Genomic DNA, 15,980 nt, shown 5'->3' with positions numbered 1-15,980 from the left:
AAGGCTTCAATGAGTTTATCGAAAATTCGGAACTGGTTGATGTTTCGTTGGTAGGTAGGAAGTTTACTTGGTATAAGCCAAACGGGCTAGTAAAGAGCAGAATTGATAGAGTACTAGTTTCAAAGGAATGGTTGGATTTGTGGCCAAATTGCCAGCAGTGTGTGTTAAGCAGATCAATCTCGGACCATTGTGTTGTTATACTCAAAGAGGTGTCCGTGGATTGGGGCCCAAAACCTTTTAGGTGTTTGGATGTTTGGCTAAGATATAGTAGATTTAAGGGTTTGTGAGTTTGAGCTGGGACTCCTATAAGGTTGGAGGAGATGGGATTTTTATTTTTAAGGAAAAACTGAAAAGGCTGAAAGCTGACTTAAAAGTATGGAATAAAGAAGTCTTCGGAGATGTGAATCATGCTAGTAAGGAGGTACAAAAGAAGATTGAAGTTTTAGACGAACGCGACGATGTTTGTGGGCTAGCTGAGTCTGAAAGAGAAGAAAGAAAGGCTTTTCTTGCCGAACTTAATAAAGCTAAGTTTAAGCAGGAGGAGGTCATGTTTCAGAAAGCACGACAAAAATGGATAAAGCAAGGGGACCTTAATTCAAAGTTTTTTCACTCGTCCGTTAAGTGGGAGAAGGGCAAGGAATCAGTTGCACGGGATTTTTGTAAATGGTAAATGGTATGAGGATAAGGAAGTGATTAAGGACAAGGTTCGAGAGTTTTTCGACGATAGGTTTGCTAGGAACGACGCTTGTCAGGTTCGGTTAGATAATGTTAGATTCTGTTCAATTTCGGGCTCTGACAACGATATACTGATTAATGACTTCTCTGAAGATGAGATTAGGGCAGCGGTTTGGAGTTGTGACAGTTTCAAAAGTCCTGGCCCTGACGGCTTCAATTTCGATTTTTTAAAATTTTGCTGGGAAATCATTAAGAAAGATGTGATGGCAACGGTGAGGGATTTTGCGGCTAACGGGCATTGGCCCAGAGGTACAAACGCTTCGTTTCTTTGTCTAATACCAAAAGTGGAAAACCCCCAGCAGCTTGGTGAATTTCGCCCTATCTCTTTAGTTGGTTGTCTGTACAAAATCATTTCCAAAGCATTATCTCTACGCCTGAAGAAGGTGATCAACAAAGTTATAGATGTGAGACAGTCAGCTTTTCTTGAAGGAAGGGGTTTGTTGGACAGTGTGTTGGTTGCCAATGAGGTTCTGGAAGAGTATAAAAGAAAGAGAAAAAGTTGTGTCTTCTTCAAAGTTGACTATGAGAAGGCGTACAACTCTGTTAGCTGGGAGTTCATTTACTATATGTTGAGGAGGTTGGGCTTTTGTGAGTTGTGGATTCGGTGGATAAAAGGGTGTTTAGAATCAGCGTCGGTTTCAGTTCTTGTGAATGGCAGTCCAACTAAGGAGTTATTTCCTAAGAAAGGTCTCCGTCAAGGTGATCCGCTTGCACCGTTCCTATTTCTTATTGTGGCAGAAGGGTTGGTTGGGGTGTCAAGGATGGCTGAAGAGAAGAATTTGATTGATAGTGTGGTGGTTGACAGAGATGAAGTGAAGGTTAGTATGTTACAGTACGCAGATGATACCTTGTTTTTCTGTGAAGCTAACACAAAAAGCATTTTCAACATTAAGGCCATTTTGCAATGCTTTGAGCTTACCTCTGGGCTCAGAGTTAATTTTTTGAAAAGCAAAATTGGCGGAACGGGGGTGAGTCATATTTCGCTTAGGAGTTTTGCAGCTATTCTTAAGTGCGATGTGATGAGTTCCCCTTTTGTCTATCTGGGCTTGCCTGTCGGTGGGAGTCATAAGCGTGGGGTTTTTCGGAATGGGGTGATTGAAAAAATTCAGGCTAGACTAAGCAGGTGGAAAGGAAAGTGCCTGTCGATGGCAGGGAGGATTTGTTTGATCAAGTATGTTCTATCTTCTATTTTGTTATTCTTTATGTCCTTGTTTAAATTGCCTACCGGGGTGGTAGATAAGTTGGTAAGGATTCAAAGGAACTTTCTTTAGGGGTGGGGCGCTGAAGGAAGGAAGATAGCTTGAGCTTCTTGGAAAAAGGTGTGTAAGCCTCGCGAACTTGGGGGACTTGGTGTCATTGATTTAAAGCTTTTTAACTTGGCTTTGCTAGGAAAATGGATCTGGAGGTTGGGTACGGATAAGGGTGGTCTTTGGAAGGAGATTCTAATCTCTAAATATGGTGGATGGAGAAGTTTGAGAGGGGAAGGTAAAAGTAGTAGGTGTTCTCTTTGGTGGAAAGACCTAAAGGGGGTTTGGGCCTCGGAGGGGTGGGGCAGAAGTTTTGAAGATGGTTTCGAGTGGAAAGTCGGTGGTGGAAAGGAAATTTCTTTCTGGGAGGACAGGTGGCTCGGTTGTGGTGCGCTGAAGAGAGTATTTCCGAGATTGTTTTCTATATGCTCGGCCGAAAAAGTTAGGGTGGCCGACCTTGGGTATTGGTCTAATGGTGTTTGGGTGTGGCAATTAGCCTGGCGCAGACCTTTTTTCGAGTGGGAAAAGCCTATGGTAGATCAGTTAAGTCAGGCATTACTTGAGGCGAGGATGGTTTTGGGAGAGGATGATAGGTGGGTGTGGAAGGGAGGGGGTGATCAGTTGTTTTCAGTTAACTCTGCTTATTCTTTGGTAAGGAGGGACTGTGAGGCGGATCATTCTCCGATTTTTAGGAAGTTATGGATTTGTAAAGTCGTACCTTCAACTTTATTTACGGCTTTGAGGGTGATGGAGAATGAGATTGCTACTAGGGTCAATTTGGAAAGACGAAGGGTGTTGTTAGAAAGTTCTTTGTGTTGTTTGTGTGGGAAGGAGGAAGAGTCCTATCGTCACTTGTTGTTCGACTGTATTTTTGCTTGGCGGGTCTGGTGTTTCTGTTTCAAGTGGTTGGGAGTGTCGTTCGTGTCCCACAATGATCCTAAGTCAAACTTTGCTCAATTTAGGATAGATACGTCCTCTGATTTGACTAATGAAGTGTGAAATACAATTTGGGTGGGGGTCGTGGGGGAAATATGGAATCACAGAAATTCTATTATTTTCAACAAGGATGTGACTGACGCGTCTGAAGTTTGTACCCTGATGCAAGCAAAGGTTTGGTCTTGGATTTCTGCAAAATCTTGCACTACTTCGATTTCCTTTTCCAGTTGGTTGGAACCTTTGGAATGTATGCGTTTGTTTATTTGATGCTTTTTAGGTTTTTAGGTTCTTAGAGTGGACTATGTTTTTGCTTGTTTGGTTTGGATGGTACTGTTAGACGTTGGATTATGTATTTATTGTATAAGGGTTGATCCACCCCTAAAGTGGATCACATTTATATATTTGTTATTGCTGATATAAAAAACGATAATGTACCCAATTATATGCAATTAATTTAATAATGATAGAATTTCATGATGAGTGGATCCCTGCCTAATTAGATTGCAATTTGGAGAGAGAAAGTCTCCCTACACTAGAATATATTTCCTATACATGAAGGTGATGTAAATAAACACATAAGAGAATAAAAATATCTTATTTCTTCTTACATACTGTAACACCCCATAATTTACATATAACTATTACAATAAAAGTTCTACCAGTTTCTATACAAACTTGGAGTTTTTCAAAACATTCCTAATACATGATTAGGATTTATAGAAATACAAATATTTACATATTCATAGCTCAAAATAAAACTCTGAAACCTCTAAGGCTCTCCTGCACCTGTATGGTCATCTGCTCGTGTACATAGTATAGTCATCGCAATTCAAACACAACAAGAAAAACAAGGGTAAACTAGTGAAAATAGAATTTTATAATATACACAATTAAATCAAAAGAGAAAACCAAATTACATGATCAGTTTCTCAAATTATTCAATCTTCTTCAAATCTCAACAATAAAACAATCACATAAATCTCACATGGATTTACACATCCAGAATATTCAACAAACAACGTCTTCCGGAAGACCCGTATTAAATAAGTCCTACCAGAGACTAACACATGATCCAAAGATTACCAGCGAATCCAACTGAAAGGATCAGGATAAGTTCAATACAACCCAAGTCGTGTATCTCATATGTCACGGTGTGCATGAACTCCCCCATCAGCTTCTCACCACCTGATATCTTAGTCTATGTGACTTAGATCATCAGTGAAGCTCGGAGATCTCTATTATCAGATAGGCATCAATACTTAATACACAAACAAACATCAGTCCATACATTATCCCAAATGTATGAATTCAATTCCACACCATTTCATCATACAATATCATTCCAAACATGATCCACAACATTCAAAAGCATAATTAACATTAAAAAACAACACTTAAATATTAAACCATTAAAATCTAATATTTTTACAAATTTAAATAATATATAAACAAACAACACAATATATAAACACACAACATCCCTACAAGAGAAATTGAATATTGGGACCACGTCCCTTCTGCATTTAGATCTTCTATCCTAGGGTGCTATTAAAAATTAAATTTAGCTTCCCTTACCTCAATTGCTTGCTTTCCAAGCAACTTCTAGAATTTTATTCCCCATAGTCTCAATAAGCTTCAAGATTTACGGGCGTAATGCAAGTTACCCAAACAGAACAAAAATTCAATATATAGTAGAATAAGTTGAGAGGATTAAACTTCTCAACTGACTCCACCAAGATTGATGACTAAATCCTAAGGAAAAACAGAGAACAAAGGATATTTAGAGTAAAAATGAACTTACTCTGTTTGAAAATCTGATCGAGTATAAATGTTCCTTAACTCGCCAGCTACAACGTGGTATGATCAGATTCTAAAATAGATGAGGTATGAAGTGAGAAACTAAGAGAGAAGGGAGAGGAGAGAAGTTGGTAGAGAGAGAAAGTGATTTGGAAGAAAAAAGAAGAAAGTGATCATGTAGGGTGGGGGGAAAAACGTTGTTTCTGCTTTTAAAAAAAAGTGTTGTTACACATACAATTTTCTTATATGATATCAGAGCACCGATCTTGGTGTACTCTGACAGCCTCAGCCTCTCCATTTTTATCCGTTAAATAAGAAATCATGTATGGCAAAGAAGGCAACAATAACGAGTCCGATAGAAACCTCATACAAGCCTTCACCGCCGAGAAAATTCAGCAATTAGCAAAGGCTATTTACTCGCTCAACAATAACGGTAAAAGTGACACGTTTGTTAGTATTGCAGGTCTGCTTGCCCATAACTTGCCTATTAATTATGCTTTTACAAAATCATGGATTTTGGATAGCGGAGCAACCAATCATTTTGCATCTGATTCACAATTTTTCACACACACTTCATCATCATTTATTTCAAATGTTAATCTGCCCACAGGCTCAACTACGCCCATCTCATCTATGGGCACAATTAAATTCAATGACAATATCACTCTTAAGGATGTTCTTTGCGTTCCTCTTTTAATTTAAATCTCATGTTCGTTAGTAAGATAACCAGTTCACTAAATTGTTGTGTCATTTTGCGTTTTGCAGGACTTGGCTACGGGGAGGATGATTGGCCCGGGTAAACAACATGCAGGCTTATACTACATGTCCCCTCTTCCAAACCAAACCCACGCATATCAAATTTCGACTAACCCTAATTTATGGCACAAGCGCCTCGGACATCCTTCTCCGGCGTGTCTACAACTTGCATCTTCCTTACTACCTATCCCTATCCCCTATCAGTAAAAATTTCATTCCCATTCATAATAATTGTAGTATTTGTTCCAAAGCTAAACAGACAAGGCTACCCTTTCCTTTAAGCACAATAAAATCTCATTCTTCTCCATTTAATCTATTGCATTGTGACATTTGGGGTCCTCATAAAACCCCAACTCATTTTGGAAAACGTTTTTTTCTCACTATAGTCGATGACTATACTAGATGTACTTGGTTATTTCTAATGAATCACAAGTCTGAAACCCAACATCTCTTAGAATCATTCATTACTTTTGCACAAAATCAATTTCAGGCATCTATTAAAACCATCCGCGTTGACAACGAATTGGAATTTATTTCTATGTGTAATTTTTTTTCTCAAAAAAGGTATTGAATGTCAACGCACTTGTGTGTACACTCCTCAATAAAATGGAGTGGTATAATGCAAACATAGACACATTTTAAACACAGCATGAGCCCTCCTATTTTAGTTCCATTTACCATTAGAATTTTGGGAGAATGCGTTTTAACCGCCACATATATCATTAATCGCTTGCCAACACCTTTACTAAAAAATAAATCACCTTTTGAGATGTTATATAATCGTCCACCTTCACTTTCTCACTTAAAAACTTTTGGTTGCCTATGTTATGCAACTGTTGTTTCACCTAAGCAAAAATTTGATCAGTGCGCTTGACGGTGCATCTTCATTGGTTATCCTCTCAATCAAAAAGCATACAAATTATTTGATATAGATGCAAACACTTTTTTTACAAGTCGGGATGTCATCTTCCATGAAAGTGTTTCCCATTCTGCCAACAGTCCCATACACAATCCTCACCTCCATTACAAGGTATTTTGTCCACTATTGACATTGACTTACTCACTCCTGTCCAACATTCACTCGATCAACCTTCTTCAACTACTCATCACAATGCACCTGAACCTCCATCAAACCAACCTTCTTCTCCTACTTGTCATAATGCACCTGAACCTCCGTCAAACCAACGTTCTTCTCCTACTTGTCATAATACACCTGAACCTCCAGTAGACCAACCTTTTTCTCCCATGCCAAGAAGTCTAGCACCCATTACCAAACCTTCTCCAACCGACCTTCTTGTTCGACGATCCAATCGCACATCAACCCCACCTTCCTGGTTTCAAGACTACGTAACGGGATCCCAAGCCAATCATTCGACCACTACCCAAGACCGGCCGAATGGAACCAGGTATCCTAGGCATAATTTTTTTTCTAATTCACGATTTTCTTCTACACATAGTGCATATCTTGCTAACATCACAGCCACCAAAGAACCTCACACTTATGCTCAAGCTATCCTTGATCCAAATTAGCAAAAAGCAATGGACGAAGAGCTTTCCGCCTTGCAGCTAAATCAAACGTGCACCTTGACACCGTTACCCCTGGGCAGAAACCCATCAGATGCAAATGGGTCTATAAAATAAAGTACAACTCAGATGGCAACATCCATAGATATAAAGCGCGCCTTGTCGCAAAGGGGTACACTCAGATTGAAGGTGTCGACTATTCTGAAACTTTTTCACCAACAGCAAAATTAACAACTTTGAGGTGTCTCTTCACCATTGCAGCAGCCAGAAATTGGTTTACTCACCAGCTAGATGTACAAAATGACTTCTTACATAGCACATTGCATGAAATTATTTACATGGACTTGCCACCCGGACATCATCGACAGGGGGAGAACATTGTATGTCGACTTAACAAATCCCTTTATGGTCTCAAACAGCCATCCCGAACATGGTTTTCAACATTTTTTTGTACTTCAAAGGCTAATACTACTGAACCTGTAAAGTTAATGCTTGCTTGACTCAAGTTAGCAAATGAGTGTGACTATGCAGGAGACAAACATTTGGTTGGTGAATTGTACTAAAATTGTTTTGGATCTTATTTAACTAAGATGTTAATTACTATTTTCATTTGTTTAAATAGATTTCCCAAGTCATTATTTATTAAAACTTTTAAGGTACTAATAATCCCTTCTTCAATTAATAATATTTTATTTTGTGAAAAAAATTTATTCTAATAATTTGGATTTTAAAAAATTCTAAATAAAAACTATTAACCATTCTATTGTTAAAATTAAAATTAACAAAAAATTATATTTTATTATTTGTTGCATAATTTAAGTTATAAATAAAATTATATATAGAGAGAGATATTGAATATTAATGGAGTAAGTATAGATAACATGATACTCCTGTACCTACCTTATTAAAAAATAATTAAAATACTCATATTTTTATTACCATATAAACTCCTTTTTAATAATTTATTTCCTTGAGATTTTTAGGTCCAAAGAATTATATATTTTGGTACTATTATATTTATTTAAAGTGTTACATCAAAGTTTAAGACATGTTATTAATTATTTTTATACAATTATATTTTGGTAGTTCTTATATTTATTTTGTTTGAATTAGATTTAATTAGTATATATTTATGTATTTTTTTACAGACTATGAAGACAATCTTAAAAGAAGAATGAACTTATTGATAGGTAGTAAAGAAATAATACATTATGTTTTTTAACTGAGTTTGTAGTTTTAATTTTGAAGACTTGATTGTTATCGTTATACTTTAAGACAAAAATTTTGATTATGTAGTTTGAACACATTCATTAAAATATATGAGATTTTTTGTTGGGTTATTTTTATTTTAATACACATTATCCTTCAACACTTAATTCTTTTCATCTTGAATTTTTCTATGAGTAATTTATCTAAAATTAAAAAAATGTATTGTTGTTTTTGGCAATACTTTAAGCAACGCTTTTAAAATTGTGGCTTTTATAAATATTTTAGGCAACGGTTTTAAAATTGTTGTCTTTATAAAAACCGTGGCCTGTTACAAACGACCACGCTCACCTAGACCACGGCTAAAAAATCGTTGCCTAAACTTTAGGCCACGGTTTTTATGCTTCAGACCACGGTTTTATGTTATTGCCTAAACTAATAATTGTTGTAGTGATATTACAAGAGTTGGTAAGTCATGATCTAAAGACATTATTTTACTCTTATAAAGTTGTCATCCATTAATCCATTTCAAATTACAACTTACATCAAAGTCATTATGAGACCTCAGAATTTTGATTCAAAAGAGTTTATGATGCAAAAGTCATACTTGCACGACTTTAATTAAACATTATCTACAACAAAAAATAAAAATAAAAAAACTACATAACAAAAATCTATAAGTAATTATATATATATATATATATTATCATTAACACTTAAGGTTGTATACTTGTAGGACTTGAGTTTAAGTTTATTATGTAACAAAGTGTTAATGATAATATATATATATATATATAATATAATATAATATAATATTAAGACGATTTTGGTCTTGATTGTCAAATTAGATGAATATCAATTATCAATTCAAACATTAAATTTATTTATTAATATAGTCCAATAATATTTAAAAAATAGAGATGTACATATGATAAAATTTAAAAATGCACATACACACGTGATTATAACTAAAAGTGTATGCAATATAGTGATAATATAATTGTTTTCTATAATTGAATTAATTTAAATTTTACTTTATAAAAAATTATAGTTATTAAACTTTATTTTTTATTTAAGTTTATGATAAAATTAAATAATATTTATAATAATATTTAAAAAATGTAAATACACATAATTTTATAATAAAATTAAAAATATGAAGTTTATAATAAATTAGAATATTACAATATAAGTTTATAATAATATATTCAAAAAATACGAATACACATAAATTTATTATAAAAATAAAAAATACATTTTTACGTGTATATGATACCGAATATATATTTAAAAAAAATATAAATACACATAATTTTTTGTATCCACATTTTCTAATTTTATCATAAATTTATGTGTATTGGTTAGTTATTATATATTTAAAAAAATTGAAAAATATTATATCTTTAGTAACAAGGAGTGTTACACAATCATATGAACAAATAATTAGAAAATTACCCTTACTAATAAGATAAATCTTATTAAAACAATACTCTAATGGTCCTAAATATTTTTATTGAACATGAACATTTATGTTTTGATGCAGTCCATCACTGTTCTGGTTGTAAGGATTGTTCATACTTTTGGAACAATATCTATGAAGGAAGAGATACACAGAGCATGAAAGAATGACCAAAAACACAATAGAAAGGGAAGTGTAGATAATAATGTCAATTTTTTAAAATCTTTGGAATAGATCAAATATATGAAAATGATGATCTTCCTCACAAACATCATCATCTTGAAAAAGTCTACGGTGGTGCCCATCAACAATGTAATGCATACATGCAGTTTAATGATCATTATGAGAGAAAAAATTAGTATTGTTACATCCTTGATTTTGTTCCAAATTACATGATAATCATTTTAAATGAAAAATGATTTAACACTTTTATTTAATATATTTATATATTTGTTTCACAAAAGAGATGTGAAAAGAAAATCTATGTAGTGTATGCATTCAATTAAATGATTAATGAGAGAGAAAATTATTATTTATTGCATGCTTGATTTTGTTTCAAATTACATGATAATCATTTTAAATAAGAAATATTTCAATAGAGCATGTGTAATTATTTGTTGTACTCAGAATCCTCACTCCATCATCTCATTGTTTTTATAATTAGTAATAAAAAAAATAAAGGTATAATAATATTACATTTTTCTAAAGATTTTTATTTGTAATTAGTAATCAACTATACATATGTTATATTAATATTATAGTAGCAAAAAATTGTCACATAACCAAATTATCAATCAAATATACATTATTGACTTATTTTCTTTGAAATGTGATGAACTTGTTTATTTAACTTTTTTTTTTCTCATAAAGATATATAATTATCAAAATTAACTGGATTGATTAAATCATTATTTTATATATAATTTTTATTTTAAATTGTACAGCAATTAATTTATTAAAATTTGCTTTTTATTTTGTATAATTACCATAATCCATTACCACATCAATAAAATAATATATTTATTTATGATATATTTAGTGATTTTTGAACATTCTAATTAATAGCGCAATCATATATTTTTTTTAATTGGAAAGTAGTTTATTTTTATATATTTTATTCAAATTTATAGTAGATTTTGTAAGATTTATTCTCATTATATATACTAGCGGGAACACAGGCACTGCCTGTGTATCGCATTTTTTATTTCTCAAATGTGTTACATATGGTGAAGAGAAAAAATAATTTTCAAAATTTAAAATTCAAAACTGCTATCAAAACCGTCTCTCAAAATAGAAAATAATTAAATAAAATTTGAGTTTCATATTTTTTTTATAATTTTTAATATTTTATTAATTATGGGTAAAAATATAAATATTTGGTAATAGTTAAAATTTATTTAAAACTAGAAACTCAACCGAAAAAATAATTAAATAAAATTTGCGTTTCATATTTTTTTAATTAATTTTTAATATTTTATTAATTATCGAAATTAAACCAATATTTTTCATTAGGTCTATAAACAACCAATAATATATGACAATCATTACAATACATATGACACCATTAAACAATAAACCAAAAATTCATCCTCAATTGTTCAATCAACTTTAAATCATGAAAAATATTATATACAAAAGAAGAAAATGCAATGAATCTGCTTCTCTTTTCTTCACCTTGGACCTGTATAGAGACTCGTTTAAATTATTATCATCTTTCGCACCTAAATCTAATGTGGGGGGAGTGAGCACGACAACGAAACTCAGCTTTTCCTTCTCTAATTCCTCTATTTTGCTATGAATATTAACTCTCTACAATTAACAAATAAAAAACAAACAAAATATTAGTATAGCATGTAAAACATAGATTTAAGAACATACCTTCTCTTCATAATGCTCTCTGGTGAGAGAACCTCTAGTCACATGTTTCAATCACAATTTCAGAAGACAAATTAGTGTTTTACAAATTGAAATGCATATAAAGAGAATTACCTATTGTTGTGACGAAGCACGCAACTTTTTTTGAGTCTTTTCGTTCCCTCTAGTCACAAACTTCAATTACAATTTCATGAAACAAATGTCAAATTAGGGTTTCACAAACAAAGATTAATCAAAGAAGTGAGAATGAAAGTATGATTTTACATGAAAGTGAAAAGGAAAGAGAAAAGTATGGTAAAAAAGAATGTGTTAGGTGTAGTGAGAGAGAAAGTGGGAAGTAGGTACTTATATAGGAGAGAGAAAGTGGGAAGTAGGTACTTATATAGGAGAGAGAAAGTGGGAAGTAGGTACTTATATAGGAGAGAGAAAGTGAGAAGTAAGAATCATAAAATTTGATTCTTAAATCAATTTTAAAATTCTACAATTTTAATAAAAAAGAATATTAGTTTAAATCAGAAAAGTAACGTACTAAATCTCCACTCTCCTGCTAAAGTGGTCCACAAAATATTACAAATATCTTTAATTTTTTATTTAATAAAAAAAATATTTAAAACAGAAAAGTAACTAATCACTCTCTCCACTCTCCTACCAGTTAAATAATAACAAATAAAATAAATTTTAAAATTAAAAAATTATTTTATTAATTTTTGAAATTATAAAATGTCCAAATAACCAAAATAAATTAATACAATAAATTATTAAGTAAGGATAAAATGGAAAAAAAATTAAGAACAGTTAAGAGGGGAATAAGAAATGACACAATGACCATAATACAATAATAAAATTAAATATTAACATACGGATAAAATAGGAAAAAAAATTAAGAACAGTTAAGAGGAGAATCTCCTTTATATATAGGTATAGATACTACAATGAAACTGAATTTGTTTTGTTACTTTAATTTATAAATATGCATAATTATATATTGATTACCTAGTTATTGATGTGTATATTTTGATTTGAATTGATTTAAATGAATTAATAGAATTAATATATACTACATATTATTCATATAATTTCATATCACATTAATATTATTTTAAATTAAATAATTAGCTAGATTTTGAACAACAAATAACAAATAATTGAATGTAAAATATTAATAATATTAATAATAATTATTATTATCATTATTATCATTATTATCAATTGAAAATATTAGTATTATTTTTTTTTACTTATATCGTTTTATTAAGTTTAGATTTTTTTTTCATATTACTGACTCAATCTTTTCGTTTTATATATTTTATTTAGTGTTATTGATTTCCTTTTATAGTTTCATCTTTATTTTTTAAAAATTTTCTACTCTCTCATTTTAAAAATATTTTAAACATTTTTATCTTAAGGTATTTCGCTAATTCTACATATATGATTAAATAAAAGAGAGTTTTCCCATAAATGAAGAAAAAAAAACATTACTATGTTATAAAAATATGTTTTTTTTTCAGAATTTTAAAATTTATATATGTTTGCTTCTTACTATTTTGAGAATATGTTTCTTTTGAGGATGTTGTTTCTCTTACTATTTTCGTGTGTGTTTATATATTACCATAATCTTCATCTTTTATTATTTTTTGTTTTCACTTTTTTAAAAAAAAAACTTCAATATTTATTTTCTTTGAATGCTTTAAAGAAAGATATATTATTTAGTATATAATTAAACTCTATATTTATAAAGCAATATCTTCTCTTCTATGTTCTTTATAATTACCCTATTAAAAAAGCAATGTATTTTTTTATGATGTATTTAGTTATTTTGAACATTCTAATTAATAGATTAAATATATGCTTTTTATTTGAAAAATTTGTATAATTCTGATATATTTTATTCAAATTTTTAGTAAATTTTAATTATTATTTTTTAAAGATTTTACTAAAAAATAATAAATTAAAGTCAGTCAAAAATTGATGTAAAGAGACAAAAGGGGACATTTTTGTATGGATAATGGGTCTACATTTTAAAAATGACTAAAAAGGTAAAAATATTATAACATTTAAAATACAAATTATAAAGAAAAATCATTAGATTTGAAAAGCAAGAATTCTATTCTTAATTTTATGAAAGAAAAAATAAAACAAATCGTGAAAAAAAAAACATTTGTTTTAATGTTATAAGTAGAAATTATTTTTATTTTTCACTTATTGTTTTGTCTAGTTCTCAAATGTAAGATATATCGCTATGAATTAGTTTAAATCATAATTTAAAATATAAGAAGATTTTTTTATTATTATTTCTTGAGTAAAGAGAAAACAAATAATTGTACTAAAATAAATTAATAATAAGAAGAAGAATAGTAAACATGCTTTTGATTTAGTTATTTAATGCTGCTTTCATTCTAGTGATTTATTGGTGCTTTCATTTTCCCATGGTCCTATATCTTTTAAATTTATTAAGCATTCAATTTGAAAAAAAAAAAATCAAAACAAAAATCACCATAATAGACTTCAAACTTAACCTTAAAAACCACCACCATTAAATGAAATAGCAAATTATCCCTTTACCATATTAATTTCAACTTCACCAAATCTTTTATTTAAAATGACAAAAAATACTCTTACATAATAACGAAAATAATCTTAAATAGAAGAAGGTGTGGACAAAAAAATATTTCAGAAACTCCCATTTTTTAATATATTTCTGGATTTGAATTTTCAGAACACATTTTTGGAATTTTTTTCTAAAACGCATTTTAGATTTTGTATTCTAGATTTTTTTTTTCTTGGAATACATTTCCGAAACACTTTTTAAATTCTGATTTTTTTTTTCAAAATGCATTTTCAGATTTTGTGTTTTTCTTTTTCAGAATATATTTTTTTGCATTTTGAATTTCCTTTTTAAAAAAAAATAAAATTGACTTCTAAATTATATTTTTTGAATTCTAGATTTTCAAATCCATAATTACTCTGCAAATCCATTATAAAGAGTAATTGTGGAAAATTTAAAAGGATAGAGTAGATGTTGAAATTGATATAGTGAGGAAGAACTTGCCTTAAAACACTTCCACCAGGGAACTATCTCGCATTGGGCTTCTGTTGCAGCTGCCTTGGGTCCAACCCATTTAGAGCCCAGCCGATCCCGGTTTTTGTTGGACCAAAAATTTCATACTTATTTTCTTTGTCATTGAGGATTTTGATTCTGACAAATTAAATGAGTGATATTTATTAACCCTCTCATGAAAGATGTTAATTAGGTCAAACTCTTTCAAAGAAGGTGACTAGAATTCGAACTACTTTCATATCATATCGGTAAGGGCCGAGAAAAATAGTCTTAGAGTAGAAATGATACAATTAAAATGTCACAATTAAAATGTCACCTGAATATTTTATTATTAAAGTGAAAAAGCTATTTATTAAAATTTAGTTATTCAGATTTCATTTTAAAATAACCACCATCTCTCTAAAAGTTTCATTTTCCTTTCAACTCCCTTCTCTCTAAGATTCTGACATCCTCACTCGTCTGTTTAACTATCGGAGTCTACCATTAGACTCCTGGCACTAAGTTCATTTTTATTCCCTTTTTCCTTTCCTTTCCCTTCTCTCTAAGATTTTTATCTCCCTGATTATCAGTTTGACGATCAGAGTCTGCCATTGGACTCCTGGCAGTGAGCTCTACGAGATTGCCCGATCAAAATCTTAGATAGAGTAAGTTCATTCTTGGCTCATTTTTCCTTTGAGTTAGTTTTGATTTGGTTAGGTTTGCTCTTAATTAATCATGCATGTGATGTTTGTATCATCAGAAGTAGTCTTGGTTAGCTCAGGATCCTAGTGGTATAGTTAGATTTGTGATCAAGACTCTGTGATGCAGGTTAGGCTATCCTTAAGCTTTTGGTGGGTTTGGAGCTCTTAGTGAGCATCTGCTCAAGTCCAGGTGAGGGAAGCTAGTTTTATTTTTTATAGAATCCTAGGTTAGAAGATCTGGATGTGGGGGTGACGTGGTCACCAATTCAAATTTCTGCTTGCAGGATTGTCTCTTTTTGAAGAGTAAAGTAACATATTGCTTGAAATGGTTAATTCTGAATATTTTATATTGATTTTAAAGTGAATAAGTTGTTGAAAGTGTTTGTGATTGAGAATTGGAAGTGTTTGAATGATAATATAAATGAGTTGAACTATTTTTAAATATTTTGTTGAATTACTTAAATGAAATGTTTGATGAGAAAGGGTTATTTGATTTTAGATGATGATTGATTTAGAAAGCATATATTTGGAACTTAGTTATGTGTTTAAGTGAATTTTTAGATATAATTGAATTGTTTAGAAAAGTTTAAAATATTTATAAGATTAGTGAATGAATTGTTGTGTGATTTGGAAATTCTAAACTTTAGTATGATTTGATTGTGTGATTTGGATATTGTGAGAGTCAGAATATGAATTTTAATCAAGAC

This window comes from Phaseolus vulgaris, chromosome 10 (assembly GCF_051622355.1).
Source record: "Phaseolus vulgaris cultivar YP4 chromosome 10, ASM5162235v1, whole genome shotgun sequence".
In the NCBI taxonomy this organism is placed as follows: Eukaryota; Viridiplantae; Streptophyta; class Magnoliopsida; order Fabales; family Fabaceae; genus Phaseolus; species Phaseolus vulgaris.
The sequence above is the reverse complement of the archived record's forward strand: the minus strand, read 5'-3'. Positions refer to the sequence as shown.